Source organism: Leopardus geoffroyi, chromosome D2, assembly GCF_018350155.1.
Source record: "Leopardus geoffroyi isolate Oge1 chromosome D2, O.geoffroyi_Oge1_pat1.0, whole genome shotgun sequence".
Taxonomy (NCBI): Eukaryota; Metazoa; Chordata; class Mammalia; order Carnivora; family Felidae; genus Leopardus; species Leopardus geoffroyi.
In genome coordinates this window covers 78,215,872-78,230,271 of record NC_059334.1, presented here as the reverse complement: position 1 = coordinate 78,230,271, position 14,400 = coordinate 78,215,872, and the positions used below count along the sequence as shown (strand labels likewise).

The following is a 14,400-nucleotide window of genomic DNA, read 5'->3' as shown; positions in this document are numbered from 1 at the left end:
ATACCATGAATGTGCCGGCCAAGTCATTTTAAGCGCAGCGCGGAAGTTGCCGGTAGCATAGCCATTGTTGAAAGCCATTTTGCGAGGTGACTGAAATGCCATTGTTTCCCTCTGAATGAGGGCTGTGAATTGTCCCGTCGTCGGCTTCCTGGTTTTGATGTTGGACTTTAGTGACACAAGATGTTATCGAGAGGGGGAAAGGGGGTGAAGGGTACGAAGGCCCTCTCTGCCCTATTTTTGCAGCTTCCTGTGTATCTATAATTATTTCAAAATAAAAAAGTTTCTTACAAATGCCATTGTTTAAGGGGCCAGGGAGCCGTAGCCCCTTCTTTGGCCGTGCTATGTGTTTCTCCGCGCCTAGGGGCTTCCTGTCGGCTGACTTCTGGGCTGGGCAGGGCTGTGCTGGCCCCCGTCAGAGGCTGACCCCCCCCATCTTGGCACCTGTCCCCTTCTCCCGATACTGGGGGTTCTCTTTCCTGCTCTAGAGCTGGGACTTTTTTTTTTTTTTAATTTTTTTTTCACCGTTTATTTATTTTTTTGGGACAGAGAGAGACAGAGCATGAACAGGGGAGGGGCAGAGAGAGAGGGAGACACAGAATCGGAAACAGGCTCCAGGCTCCGAGCCATCAGCCCAGAGCCCGACGCGGGGCTCGAACTCACGGACCGCGAGATCGTGACCTGGCTGAAGTCGGACGCTTAACCGACTGCGCCACCCAGGCGCCCCGAGCTGGGACGTTTTAAGCTGATTCCTTGGGTGCCACCAGGAGCCCGCTCTACTGTCCCCATAAATCTCAGGCACATTCAGCCCTGAGACTCCCAGCATCCTGTGGACCTGCCCTTCCAGTCCCCTGCTGGGCACGTCACATTCGCTGTGTCACTCAGCTCTCTCAACGCCAAGGGAGGACTTTGACCAGGGAAGTGTGGGTGTCTGTGGGGGAGGGGCAGGGACACCCCCGGTGGCGGGAACTGCAGAAGCGAAGGCACAGAGGCAGGACCCCGTGGGCCAGGGAGAACGACTGAGGTACCCTGGGGTCGAACCATCACATGGTGACCCGTTCTGAGACCCAGAGTTAATGAGCCTCCTGGTACGTGTAGAAACGAGATTCTCCAGCAGCCGGGAGACAGTCTGGTCTTCCTTTAGGCTCAGGACACAAGGGGCTGTCACCTTGTGCAGGTTCTGGGAAGCCTGTGAAATGTCTCCTATTCATGCGGCCAGGCCGCCGGGGCCTACCTTACAGCCTCAGACGACCCCGGACCCTGGATCTCAGTTCGCTTCTGTCTCCACGTCCTGGCATTCGGGGCCGGACCTCTTCGGGGTGGCAAAACACGACGGCACCAACAGTGAAGTCCCCAAACCCGCAGAACAGCCAACCCCTGTGGGTTAGATTTGACTAGAAGGCCTTGGGGGTCGAGAGGTGCTTCAGGAAACCCAAAACTCCAGGCCCCAGATTTGGAGGTTCAGGGTTCACTCCCCAGGCATTTTCTCTCCATCTCACCCGGGTTCGGCTTCAGAGTTGAGGGTTTTCCATTGCTTCGGGAAACGAGCCTGACAACCCGAGCTCTGTGGCTGCACACCCCTCTCCCCGCACTGTCCCAAGGAGCCAGGATAGCTGTCCCCCCAGAGGACCACGGGGACCCTTCCCAGCCCACCTTTCTTCCCCTCGGAGCCTGTTTCTGTCCTTGTCTCCTCTTGGTCCTTTGAACAGGTGAGAAGGAGGCTGCTTCCTCTACCCTCACCTCCAGCCTCGCCTGTTTTTTGTGACCCTTCTCCCACAGATGGCCAGGCCCCTTTTCACGGGCTGTGTCTGAATTTTGGCCTCCGGTCGGAGCCGACCGGCTGCTGCATTGGGGCATAGAAGTTGGCACTTTAATTTTCTCCCTAAGAGGCTCCCGTCTTGGCCATAAGCTCCCTGGGTGGGCGGCAGGGTCTCCCAATAGGAGGGCGTCCATCCTGCGTCCGGGCTTCCCGCCTGGTAGACACAGGCTGCTGGATGGCCGGCCACATCCCCCCTGGGGCCAGAGGGCCCTCTGAGTGATAGCAGCCTCCAGCTCCAGGAAGGTGAGTAGGAGGAAAAGCAGGACCTGTGTCTAACAACCTCACTTAAGAAGTGGTGAGAGAGAGAGAGAGAAGGGCGTCTGGGTGGCTCAGGCGGTGAAGCGTCGGACTTCGGCTCAGGTCATGATCTCGCGGTTTGTGGGTTCGAGCCCCGCCTCGGGCTCTGTGCTGACAGCTCAGAGCCCGGGGCCTGCTTCGGATTCTGTGTCTCCCCCTCTCTCTGTCCCTCCCATGCTCATGCTCTGTCTCTCTGTCTCTCAATAATAAATAAATGTTAAAAAAAATTTAAAAAAGAAGTGGTCAGAGAGAAGAAAGATGCCATACTGTATTGTATGTTGCGAGAGTCAGGTCGCCATCACGGACAGACAGATGCCCTGCTTGCTAAGACCCTTGTCCGGCTTCATGCCCAGTAGCATCAGCACCCAGCTGAGTGACAGTAGCTAACACTTCTCTACCTGCACTGTCCTGAGTGCTGGTCACCTGGGAGCTCAGCTAACCCTCACGACAGCCTCATTTTACCGATGAAAACTGAGATTTAACCACTAGGGGGTTTGAACCTCTATGGTCTGGCTCCAGGGGCCTCGCTATTAACCACTATGCAGCAGTTAATAATAATAATTATAATATATCAGATAATAAATAATAATATCAAATATTTAATATATAAATGTTATATTCCACACTATATAATATTAATATAATAGATGCAATGATATATAATATTAGTTATACTATTATGTCATATATAATATGTAATTACATATATAGTAAATATGTCATTATATGTATACTATACTTAATTTTACATTAAATAATATTAATTTTGATATTTAAATAATTTAATATGATTAACATGATAATTTAATAGTAATAAGATATTTGCTAAGTCCTTATTAAATGCCAGGCACCATGCTTTGAAACACATCACCGCACACTCTTCTGGGGAAGGTGTTTTGTGCCTGTTTTATGCGTGTAAAAACGGAGGCTCGGTTCAGCACAGGATTCAGGCTCAGACTGTGCTGCTTCCGTCTCCTGCTCCTTATTTGGGGGTTATCAGTGGGAGGGAGGCTGTCACGTGCTGCCTGGGGAGGCAACCCCAGCTGTGCTGTCCCAGGTGCTTTCTGCACGTGAACTTCTTAGGGGCTCGGTCTCTGCCTGTCAGGTGCCTTCAGGTATCTGCCTCCTACTTTTGCGATTCTTACCGAGTATCTTTCCCCGATGTCCTGACTTGCCCTGTACGTTAACCCAACACGGCCGGACTTGAATGCCACCCCCATGTCCGACGTCCCACCCACCCTGCATCACCAGGAAACCAGAACCTTCTTCAGCTGCCCTTCCTGTCACCCACCCCCATTCTCTTGAAACTCTGGGGTCATCTTTGGCTCCTTTTTTCCCCACTTCCCTTAACCCCAACAGTCACCAAGTCAGAGAAAAGCAATTACCTTTGGGACACACTTGTGACGTTCTAGTGGGGAAAATCCTGGAGTGGCCAGATGAGAGCCTGGATCCCTGGATCTTTCTTCCCAGGCTCATAATATCATCTGATAAACCCAAATCCTCACGCACTGAAGGTAAACTGTGCTCTGAGGGTACATCAACCTTGAACCTCTCTCTCCAGCCTTTATGGGCTTTGGGGTGCCACCGTTAACGGACTCAATGTTTGTGTCGAGGCCCCAACCCCCCGTGTGATGGTATTTGGAGATGGAACCTTCGGGAGAGGATTAGCTTCAGGGGAGGTCGTGAGGGGATTCGTGTCTTATAAAAAGAGGAAAGGGACACAACAGCCTTCTTTCTCATCACAATGTGAGGACACAGCGCGAAGGGGGCCTTTTGCCAGCCAGACGCCAAATCTGCTCTTGCCAGGCACTGAATCTTCTGGCACCTTGCTCTCGGACCTCCAGCCTCCAGAACTGAGAAATGAATGTGTGGGTTTAAGCCCCCCACTCTGTGGAATCTTGTTACGGCAGCCTGAGCTCACTAAGACACAGCCTGTTCAGGACCTCCATGAAGGGAAATGACGCCAGCATTGGGCCAGGGAGCGGCCTCAGGGCCCTGGTCTGGAGCTCTCCCTGCGGGCTCCTGGGGCCCTGCTGAGGGACTGTCTGGCTCTGTTAGCCACGGAGGGCCGGGGGAGGAGAGGGCCCGAGGGACCCAAGGAAGTGGGACAACAGGGTTTCCTCTGTCAGCTCTGACCAAAGCTAGAGCTACCCTTGGTGGTCACGACGACACAAAACAGCCTTCCGGTGCGCGTGAGGGGCCCGGTTCTTCCCCAGGACGAACTTACGATTTGGTGGTTGTCCTCCCTAAGGGCCCCACGTTACATCCTGCTCGGGCCTAGAAAATTCGAGAGATTCTGTTGCGCATTCCAGCCCCAACTGTGTTAGGAAGTTGGCCTCCCAATGACTGGGCAAGAGTTTAACTAGAAACTTCCATCTGGTCCCAAGACGAATGGCTCCTGCAAAACCCTCACCCCCCACCGCCAGACATCATACGAAGCAAGCGGCGTTTTGGCACAGACTTTGATTTCGATGCGCATTCATAGGCTTTGTGTCATGTGTATTTTGTGAAAAGACTCGGAATTTCCTATTTTGAAATCTAGGCCTGCTTTCACCCTGCTGCTGTGGGTTAAAATACTTAAATTGCTCTTCTCCAGCCACGCAAAAAATAGGATAAAAGTTTTCAAAGCAGAAAGTCAAGAGGTAACAAAGGGAGTGCAGACCCCACCTGGTCCTAGTTCCTTCCCCAGAGGCCTCCACTGCTTTCCCTTGATTTGGGGGGAATATCCCAGAGACGGTCCACGCAGACTCCGTCACACATACAAATGCTCTGCGACTCCTCCTTACCTGCACGGCAGCACATTATACTCGCTGTCTGCTGCTCGATTTGAGCAAACACCTCGGATACTGTTTCCTCCATTCTTCTCCGTGGTCTGCATGACCTGTAATAGACCTAATCAGCCTCCTAAAAATGGACATGTGGGTTGTTTGCAATCCTTTTGAGCCTTGCTCATCGGGGAGGTGAAATATGGTATCTAACGGGATGTAAATTGTGCCGTGTTTTTGTTTTTCATGACGAAGGTTGAGCATCTCCTTACGTTTAAGCAAAGTCGTTTCTATGTGGTCTTCTCTGCAGGTACTGGGTAAGTCTTTGCTCTCAGCTCCTTGGGTCTCCATGGTAAGGAGACGCGCTTAAGCCCATTCACATTCCTTACCACCAAAAACTTGCCGCTCAGGGCATGTATTAGTGACGGCTTGCGGGAGGGTTGGAGGAGTCCCCTCTGAGTTGGGAGATGGTGCTCAGAGGAACAGGGAGGGTTGTGACCCCCGGCAGGACAGGAAAGCTGGCAGCCTGCGTTCCAAGGAAGAAAACTATTTCCATTAACCTAGGCATCTCTCAAATGTTCTAACGTTCCGTCAACAAAAGTAGCCAATTTTCTTTCTTTAAAAACTTTTTTCGAGGTTTATTTATTTTTGAGAGAGAGAGAGAGGCAGAGCATGAGCAGGGGAGGGGCAGAGAGAGAGGGAGACACCAGAATTCGAAGCAGGCTCCAGGCTCCCAGCTGTCAGCACAGAGCCCGACGCGGGGCTCGAACTCACGGAGCGCGAGACGGTGACCTGAGCCGAAGTCGGACGCTTCGCCGACTGAGCCACCCAGGCGCCCCCGATTTTCTTTCTGGAGGCTCTACCATGTGTCAGGAAGTGTGCTAAGCACATCAAATGCCTTATTTCCTTTGAGCCACACTGTCAAGTTAGCGTGAGAAAACCGAGGCACGGAGGGATCAAGCAAGTAGTCTGGGGCCACACCATGGTGGTCTGGATTTGAACCCAGGCTATAACTTTCATGCTACACATCCTCCCCCGGGGATGGGCAAGTGCTTCTCAAGCTGGTGGGTGTAAGAGTAACCTCGGGAGGCCCCTGGGTGGCTCAGTCGGTTGAGCGTCTGACTTCGACTCAGGTCGTGATCTTGCAGTTTGCGGGTGCGAGCCCCGTGTCACGCTTGCTGCTGTCAGTCTGTCAGCACTGAGCCCGCTTCAGATCCTCTGTCCCCCTCTCTCTGTGCCCCTCCCCCACTCCCTCTCTCTCTCCCTCTCTCTCTCTCAAAAAATAAATAAAACAAGAGTAGCCCTGGAATACGGGCATTTCGAGGAACTCAACCAAGAAGACCTTCCCGACTTCTCCGTGGTGACAGTCACCCTTGCTAGTGGTGTTCATCAAAGGGGCAGTTTTACTTCACTCAGCGACCGAAAAACCTATGACATTAAGGATGGTGACAAGCTCCTTGGCTCGGGGCTCAGATTTGCCTCCACTCCCTTAGACCCGCTTTGGTGGGAACAGCCTACGAGCGTGGTTGTGCTGTAAGTGAAAGAAACACCTATGAAGGGACTTGTTTTCCCCTTCAGCCCCTCCACGCCCTGTGTCCTTCCGAAGCAGTGCATGAATCCCTGGCTTCTCCAGGCAGCCAGCTGGGGAAGGGAAGCCCCCCACCCCTCCGGCTCCTCCTGGGAGGAGTCCCACTCACCGCAGTGCTCAGGGAGGAGGGAGAGAATCTTCCGCACCTGCTCTGCCTTTGGCTGGGTCCTGGAGGACTTTCGACCCCACCCAAGTTACGCGAGTCTTCAAGGCACGTCCAGGGCATGTCCCAGGATGGGGGAAGGGGGTTGGGGGTAAGGGGGGCTGGTTGTGTGTGTGTGTGTGTGTGTGTGTGTGTGTGTGTGTGTGTGTAGGTATCCTCTAGGGGCTCCTGGCATGCCGGGACAACCTGGGAACCTAAAGACAGATGACCTCAGGTACGAGCCTCAAATCTGTCAGTTTCTGGTGCCACTTCTGTCCCTTTCAGAGACAAGGCGTGTCTTACCTCCCCTGTTCACCCCGGGCCGGGATCAGCCACAGGGAGATTGCCGGAAGCTTTCACCTTGCTCCCCCAACTGACGCTGCCCGGCTCATCACCCACCTTGTTCTGACCCAGCCCTGAGCTGGGATGGGGAAGTGATGTCAGGAGTCTGTCCCCCACTGAAACCGAGCAGTGCCCCATACCTGCCCTGCTGGCCGTGTCCTATGTCTGTCTTGCCACAGTTTCTGTAACAAAGTACCGCTGATGGCTCAGCTCCAGGAAAGCAGCAAGTGTGGGCAGTGAGCGTGCCCAGGCTAGTAAAGGCACCCTTGCCCTCGAAGTTGTCAAAAGTGTGTATGCGGAGATAGAGGGAAGGGTAAAGGGTGATAAATGCAATAGACTATCTGCATAGAATATTTCCTCTCTCCCAAATATGCATCTTCAGGAGGAATTTTATTTACGTATTTTTTAAAGACTATTTTTTGAGAGAGAGAGCGCAAGCGGGAGAGGGGGCCGAGAGAGGGGGGGGAGAGAGAGAGAGACTCCCAAGCAGGCTCTGCACATTCAGCACAGAGCCCGATGCAGGGCTTGAACTCATGAACTGTGAGATCATGACCTGAGCCGAAATCAAGAGTCGAATGCTTAAACGACCGAGCCATCCAGGTGCCTCATGGGGGAATTTTATAGAAAACGAGGCCAGGGTTGTTTTCCATCCGGGATTTATGGTGAATGGCTGAGTGAACATGTTGTCAGGCTGAGTCATGCAGCCAAAGGTAGTCCTTCAGTCGAGCTAGCTCTGAAAGCCCCCAGGTGCCATTTCTATGACTAGTGAATCAGGGCTATTTGGTGAATCAGGGTTATAGAGGCTTCGAGGCCCTCCCTCTTTGTCTTCACCTTCTGTCTCACTACCCTGTATTGGAACCATGCCAAACCCTTTACCAGCTACCCCCAGACCCATTCTTTTCCATGCCCGTGCCTTTGCTCATGCTGTTCCCTCCTCCCTGGATGTCCTTCCTTTTGTCTCCGACGTTGCTACATTATCTGTCCTTCAGGTCCCGGCCACAGGCCACCTCCTCCTCTGGGCCAGCTCCCACATGGCTGAGGGCATGAGCAGATCTAAGTGGGAAACAGACAGGGGACCGGTCAGACACCGCAGATGTGGAGAGCCACAGTGGACGGTGCTACGTGTCTGTCCTCTTGTTCCGGGAGACATCGAGCCCAGCTGAAGAACCACAGTCCCAGCCCCCTTGCAGCTAGGGGACCATGCGTCCCAGTTCTGACCAGTAAGATGTAAACAGAAGCTTGGGCCTTTTGGGGAATTGCTTAAGTGGGAACAGAATCATGATGCGGCGACCCTAAGGATCAGAGTCACATATTGGGGACGGCCAAAGACGAACTGGAAGGAGCCGGGGTCCCTGGGGACTCTGTGAGGAAGCCTTCCCCACCCTGGAGTAGTTCTGTGGGACAGAGCCGGCTTTTGTGAGGCCTGAGGCTTCTCCAGTTGAGGGGGGCCTTTTTTGAGAAAAAGAATACAAAATATAACCTGGGAGGGGTCTGAAAGTTTAACTGGACCTCTGCCAGGACTCCTATCTGTGCTGTGCTTTTTAAAGTTCATTTATTTTGAGAGAGTAAGAGAGGTAGCACGTGGCAGCAGGGGGAAGGGCAGAGAGAGACAGAGGGAGAGGGAGAGAGAATCGGAAGCAGGCTCTATGCTGTTAGTGTCACGCAGAGCCTGATACAGGGGTTGAACTCGCGAACTGCGAGATCGTGACCTGAGCCGAAGTTAAGAGTCAGACGCTTCACCGACAGGGCCACCCAGGCGCCCCTTCTGTGCTTCCTTAACACAGGAAAAAGGAACTCTTAATCTGTTTAAACCACAGTGCTCAGAATGCTGTTCCTCAGAGCGGAACAGAATTCCTGAAGCCCCAGTGTGTTATCAGGAGCATTAGCAGGTGCTGGCCGCCCCGTCAGCTTAGAACAAGGTCCTGAGCCTGGCTATAGGCTGGCAGGGGCTGAGCTGTGTTCCATAACTCAATCCATAAAATTCGTATGCTGTCTGTTCTAACTCCCAGCGGCTCAGCATGTGACCTGGCTCGGAGTCAGGGCCTTTAGAAAGGTAATTGAATTAAAACGAAGTCATTAGGGTAGGTCCTAGTCCAATATGACTTGTGTCCTTATCAAGGGGGATATTTGGGCCAAGAGCTCGGCACAGAGGGAAGATGACATAAAGGCACAGGGAGAAGACGCCATCTACGTGCCAAGAGCGAGGCCTCAGAAGGAACCAATCCAACTGACACGTTGGTCTTAGACTTCAAGCCTCCAGAACTATGAGACCCAGGCCCCACCCAGAGAGTCCGATTCAATGGTCTGGGGCCAGTCAGATCTGGCGATGTTTTAAAGGGCCCCGAGGCAGCCTACTGACCAATCGGAATAGAGAACCACTGATGTAGAGCACTGAAGAAAGATCCAGAGAGTAGATTCACATGGGTCTCCAAGAATGACTAGCTGAGTGGACCCGAAGCAGGGACACTGTGCAGGTGGGGTAACTGGCCAGAGTTAGCGTGCACAACCTGGCCATGTGGCCGAGTCAGAGAGGACCAGGCAGGGGGCCTGAGGTGAGGGCAGAAGGGCAGCCTGGGCCAGGTTAATAAGGTCTCACGTGGCAGGTGGGGGGATTTTCCTGGGCAGCAGGGAGCCCGTCAAGTCTGCAGACTGAGGCCGGCTGGGATCAGAGCTGGTCTTTAGAAAGGCGGTGCTCGTTATTTTTCCCTGGTGCCAGTCACTGGGTGTGTAACTAGCCTCATCAGCTCGGGTGCAACGCTGACTGTTCACAAGTCTGGTGCTGAGCTGCACGACAGTGCATGCCCACCTGCTAGGTCCCTAGGACGGTGACGGTGGCACCATACTCACAGGCTGGAATCAGCTGCTTTTCCTTGAACGAACCCGGTGGGCTTTCCTTTCACGGAATGCCCTGCCCCCTTGTCATCTGGGCAAACCCAACAAACTCACCTCCAACACCCACGTCCCGCCACCTCTCCCGGACAGCCTGCGCTCTCTTCCTTTGGAGGCCAAGCTGCCACCACGCACCCCGGCACCTTGCACGCTGCACTGCCACGGTTTGTTTGTAGCCCCGTCCACACTGGTCTGCGGGTCCCTTAAGAAGAACGCTTCTGTCTTCTCTGTCATGGTTTCAAAAACGTTTATTGAGCAACTACTGTCTGCCGGATACTGTATCCCGCAGCAGTGAGCATGACTGATATAGGCTGAACTGGTCGAGCAGGAAGAAGACTCCGTGAGCAAGCTGCAACTGCCGGAACAATTTTGCACCCCGGTCAGCTTGCAAATAGGTGCAAATTTGGATGGCCTGGGGCCTGTTTGTATTGTGCGGATTCAGTTAACCACTTAAAACTCTCGGAGCTGCCATCCTGTCTGTAAAGAGTAGGAATTAGCCGTAGGCGAAAATCTCTTCGAGGAAAATCCACTAAATTGTATTCTGTCTGCATTTCAATTCCGCCCCCGTGGCAAGTGCCGTAGGAACCTGTGTATTTGGTCATTTTTCAGGTCGTGTCTCATGCGCTGGGACAACCTGGCTGGCTCCTCCCTCCCCCAGGCTTCTGGGGTGGGTGGAACACGGACAGGCCGGATGTAGGCCACCCTGTCTACGTCCTAGCTGACCGTTCCCGTCTCCCCCACTGCGTCCTTTACTCTCATCCACGGTTTGGTGGGTTAAAGTTCAATTCCTCCGGCAGCCCTGAGCATTATTATCTGCTGTAGCAACTGATGCATTAATAGAATAGACAAGCAGAAAGGAAAGCCCAGGGCCTGACTTGCTGGGACCAGAGAGCAAGGTGGTCTTAGCATCCTCAGCAGCGGGTCTGTATTCTTCAGGCCTCGTCCTGTGAGCATGCCCTGGGACTTCATTCCCCGAGCTGGTCTCTGCTCCGACACTGGAGGCCCCAGAAAGCAGATTACAGTCAGCTTGGCAGAGGGGCCAGCTTCAGAGGGAAAGACTGAGCTTCCTTCTGAAAGAAAACCAGGTGTTCCCAGGGGAATTCTGCCACTCAAGTATGATAAATGCCTCCTTGGCAGAAAGCCCGCTGCAAAGGGGAGTGGCTGTTTTAGCAAAGGAGTCACAATTAATAGATATTTCCTTGAACCCGTCCCATGGGTTACGAGAACAAGCTTTCCTTAAAGATCACCTTGACCCCGGTATATGGCATTAACTTGTCCGGGCTGGCCCAGAACTGTCAGCCTGCGGGTCACCGAGGCAGCCCGAGCAGCCCATTGAATATTTTGCAATGGGCGTTACTTGCCCTGAGGTAGACGGACAACAGCCCTCAGACAGCCACTGATGTCTTTTCCTGGAAGACGTGATTCTAAACGTTTCGACAACTCAAAGCAGCGGTTCATGATTTACTGCCTTAGAAGTTGCACGTGGGTTGGGGCGCTGAGTGGCTCAGGCAGTTAAGTGTCCGACTCTTGGTTGAGGCTCAGGCCGTGATCTCATGGTTCGTGAGTTCGAGCCCCGCGTCAGGATCCTCTCTCTCCCTCTCTCTCTGCACCCCGCCCCCCCGCCCCCCGCCATCTCTCTCTCAAAATAAATCAATAAACTTTAAAAAAAAAAAAAAAGGTGTGCATGGGTGAAGGGGCTATTTTTGGGCAGGATGAGATGTTGTTGCAGGTTGGTAAGCAAGGACACACAGAATTGAGGGAGAGGGTGGGGTGGGCTGGCCCAGGTTAGCCGCCCGTGGGGACAAGGAGTCATGACTTTGGAAATACACCTGCTCCTGCAGGGTTTCTCCAGCAGCAAGCGGGGACCATGGCCTGGAGGGCACGGGTGCCAACGTGAGGCCTGCTCTTGAGAACCACAACGGGCCCTTAGCTTGTCCCCGCGGATCACCGTGGGCAAACACCAGTGCCTTGAAGGGTTGCTTCATGGAGGGCAAAACCCGAAACTTTGGGCAAACTGAAGGTAATACTCTAACCTTTCCCTGCTTTTTCTAGCAACCAGGTGGGAGCAGACTACTGGCAGTTTCTTTGAGCCTCTTGACTATTTGCTTTATTCCAACACTTGCTGTGAGCCTACTCAGAACTGGACTAGGGCATGGCCCCCCTGGAAGGGTGATCATTTAGTTTAGAGCCAAGCCACGTGGCTCTGCCTCTCTTGTCCCTCCTCCCTCCTCCCCCCACCAAATCTGTCACCCTCCAAATCACCATCCGAGGGCCCAACTCCTTCACTCAGCCATTCTAGGCTTCCTCAGTCCTGAATCCTGGGTCTCGATGACCTGTAGGTTCTGGCCCACTACCTTGCCAACCTTGATCTCTCGAGGAGAATCACCTCTTCCTGGAGCTCCATAGGATCCAGAAACTCTCTGGCCTCCCAGCCACCTTCCCACCCTGGGATCTTCCCTCGTCCGGGGATTTCTCCATGGCATCCTCTTTGCCTGGCAATTCACCTGCACCCTCAGCCCATTTCAACCTGGAAGCCCCCGACTCAAGGCCTTATCCAAATCCCCCTTCACCCTGATTCCCAAAAGGAGCTGTACCTTCCTCTCCTCTCCTCCATGGCTCTGGAATCTCCCACATTGACTAATTATCCCAGGCTGCTTCACACAGTAGTATTTCCGATCCTCCTGCTTCAATTAATATGGAGCCCCATAAGTTAAAGCTCTGGTTCTCAGTCTGACGGCATGTTGGAACCCTGTGGAGGGCTTTAAAAGAACACTAAGGTCTAGGGTCGCGCGCCTAGAGATTCTGACATCGTTAGTCTGTGTACAGCCAAGTGGGGGCAGTTTTAAGAGCTCAACGAGCGATTCTGATATGCAGCAATGCTTTGAGAACATCTTTATACCCTGGGTGGTATCCTTCCCCTCAAGTATTGATTGAATTCGATGGAATTATTGGAGGCGGACTTAGTAAATAAGGCCACAGACCAGCGCTGATCAGTGAAGATACAATGTGAGCCACGAATATGAGCCACGTCTGTAATTTCCAGTATTTTCGTCACCACATTCAAGAAAGTAAAAAGAAACAGTGAATTTTTGTTTTTAATTAGAGAGAGAGAGAGAGAGAGAGCAAGCACAAGCAAGGGAGGGAGGCAGACGGATTGAGAGAGAAGCTCAAGCAGGCTGCACCCTCGGCGCTCAGTGTGGAGCCTGATATGGGGCTCAGTCCCAGGATCGTGACCTGAGCCAAAACCAGGAGTCAGACGCTCAACCAACGGAGCCACCCAGGTGCCCCCAAACAGCGAAATCAACGTTTATTTCTTTTGTTTAAACCGTGTGTGTGCGCACAGTATTGTTTCAATACGTAATCAATACAAAGTTCATTAATGGGATACTGTACCTTTTTTTTTTTTTTTTCATACTAGCTCTTTGAAATCAGGGGTGTATTTCACGCTTCTGGGTCGTCTCAGTTGGGATGGGCCACTTTTCACGTGCTTCGTAGCCACGTGTGGCTGGCGGCTGCCGTCGTGGACAGGTGGTTGTTAGACTGTGGGCCGAGTGAATCATGATGCTCCATGTGCTGTGGAGAGCCGGCAGAAGGAAAGCTGTTTCTGCAGCTGTAATGAGAGGGATCTGAGCAACCCCCCTCTTTCCGGTTAAATCACTGTGTCTTCTTATCTCGCCCCGCTCCTCTCCCCCCGCACCCCCACCATCTGGGTGCCACATCCAAAACAAATTTCCTCCCATCCTCAGCCTCCCGTGCGCCAGCTTCCCAGCACCCAGCTGTGGACCTGCCCCTGCTTCCTGTCCCGGTGGCTCCTTGGGAGCTGGCTGCTCGTGCCAGTGGGAGGGACGGGGGGGAGAGGGGGAAGGTGGGGGCACCTGGAGGTCTGGAAGAAGTCCAGGAGAGAGCGCGGAGTGAGTTCTCTCCCACTTGCTCCGCCCCTCTTTGTCTTGTTTTCTCCTGGGGTCAGATGCTGCAGCCGCTGACTGCTGCCCACCACCCTCCACCCTGCCTCAGGGTCCTCCCCAGCCCTTAAGAAGCCCCAAAAGCTGAACAGCTCTCCAGGTGAGAGTCACCTGGCCATTTGTCAACCCCTCCAGGGGCAACCCCTGGAGGGGACATTCTGATGCCAAAGTGGGCAGAGCTAGCAAGGACAGGACTATCATTAGGCCTTCCCCCTTCCCCCCCACCCATCCCGTTACCAGCCACATGACTTGGCCCTTTGATGTCACAGTGGGAGCTTGAGCCCAGCTCTCTGTGACACTAATACGGTATTTCTGAAAATGCTTTCCCACTGGCACAGACTATCACTGTGCTCCCAATGATTATCTTCTATTTCCAAAGGCAATTAATCTTCTTTGTCGTCTCTCTCTCTCTCTTTTTTTTTTTTTCCTGCATGTGGCCAGTCCTAGTCTTTGTTGCTGTTTCAAACCCGTGAATCGTTTGGGAGCATGTGGTAAATTGGCTTTTATGCTCTAAGTTTTTGCTGCAAGCTGAGGCAGCGGGAAGGGCTAATGAGAAATATATATTTTTAAAAGAATTTTAAAAATTCTTAGGCATGTAG

General features: G+C 53.0%; 1 long non-coding RNA gene across 1 annotated transcript; it reads right to left on the bottom strand.

The window, feature by feature from the left end:
- Positions 1 to 13,215: 13,215 nt before the first annotated feature.
- LOC123577433 lies at positions 13,216 to 14,123 on the bottom strand. Its single transcript, XR_006701840.1, has 2 exons — positions 13,715 to 14,123; positions 13,216 to 13,449 (listed from the first exon to the last, which is right to left on the bottom strand). It is a non-coding gene; the product is annotated as an uncharacterized LOC123577433 (long non-coding RNA).
- Between the last annotated feature and the right edge of the window lie 277 nt (positions 14,124 to 14,400).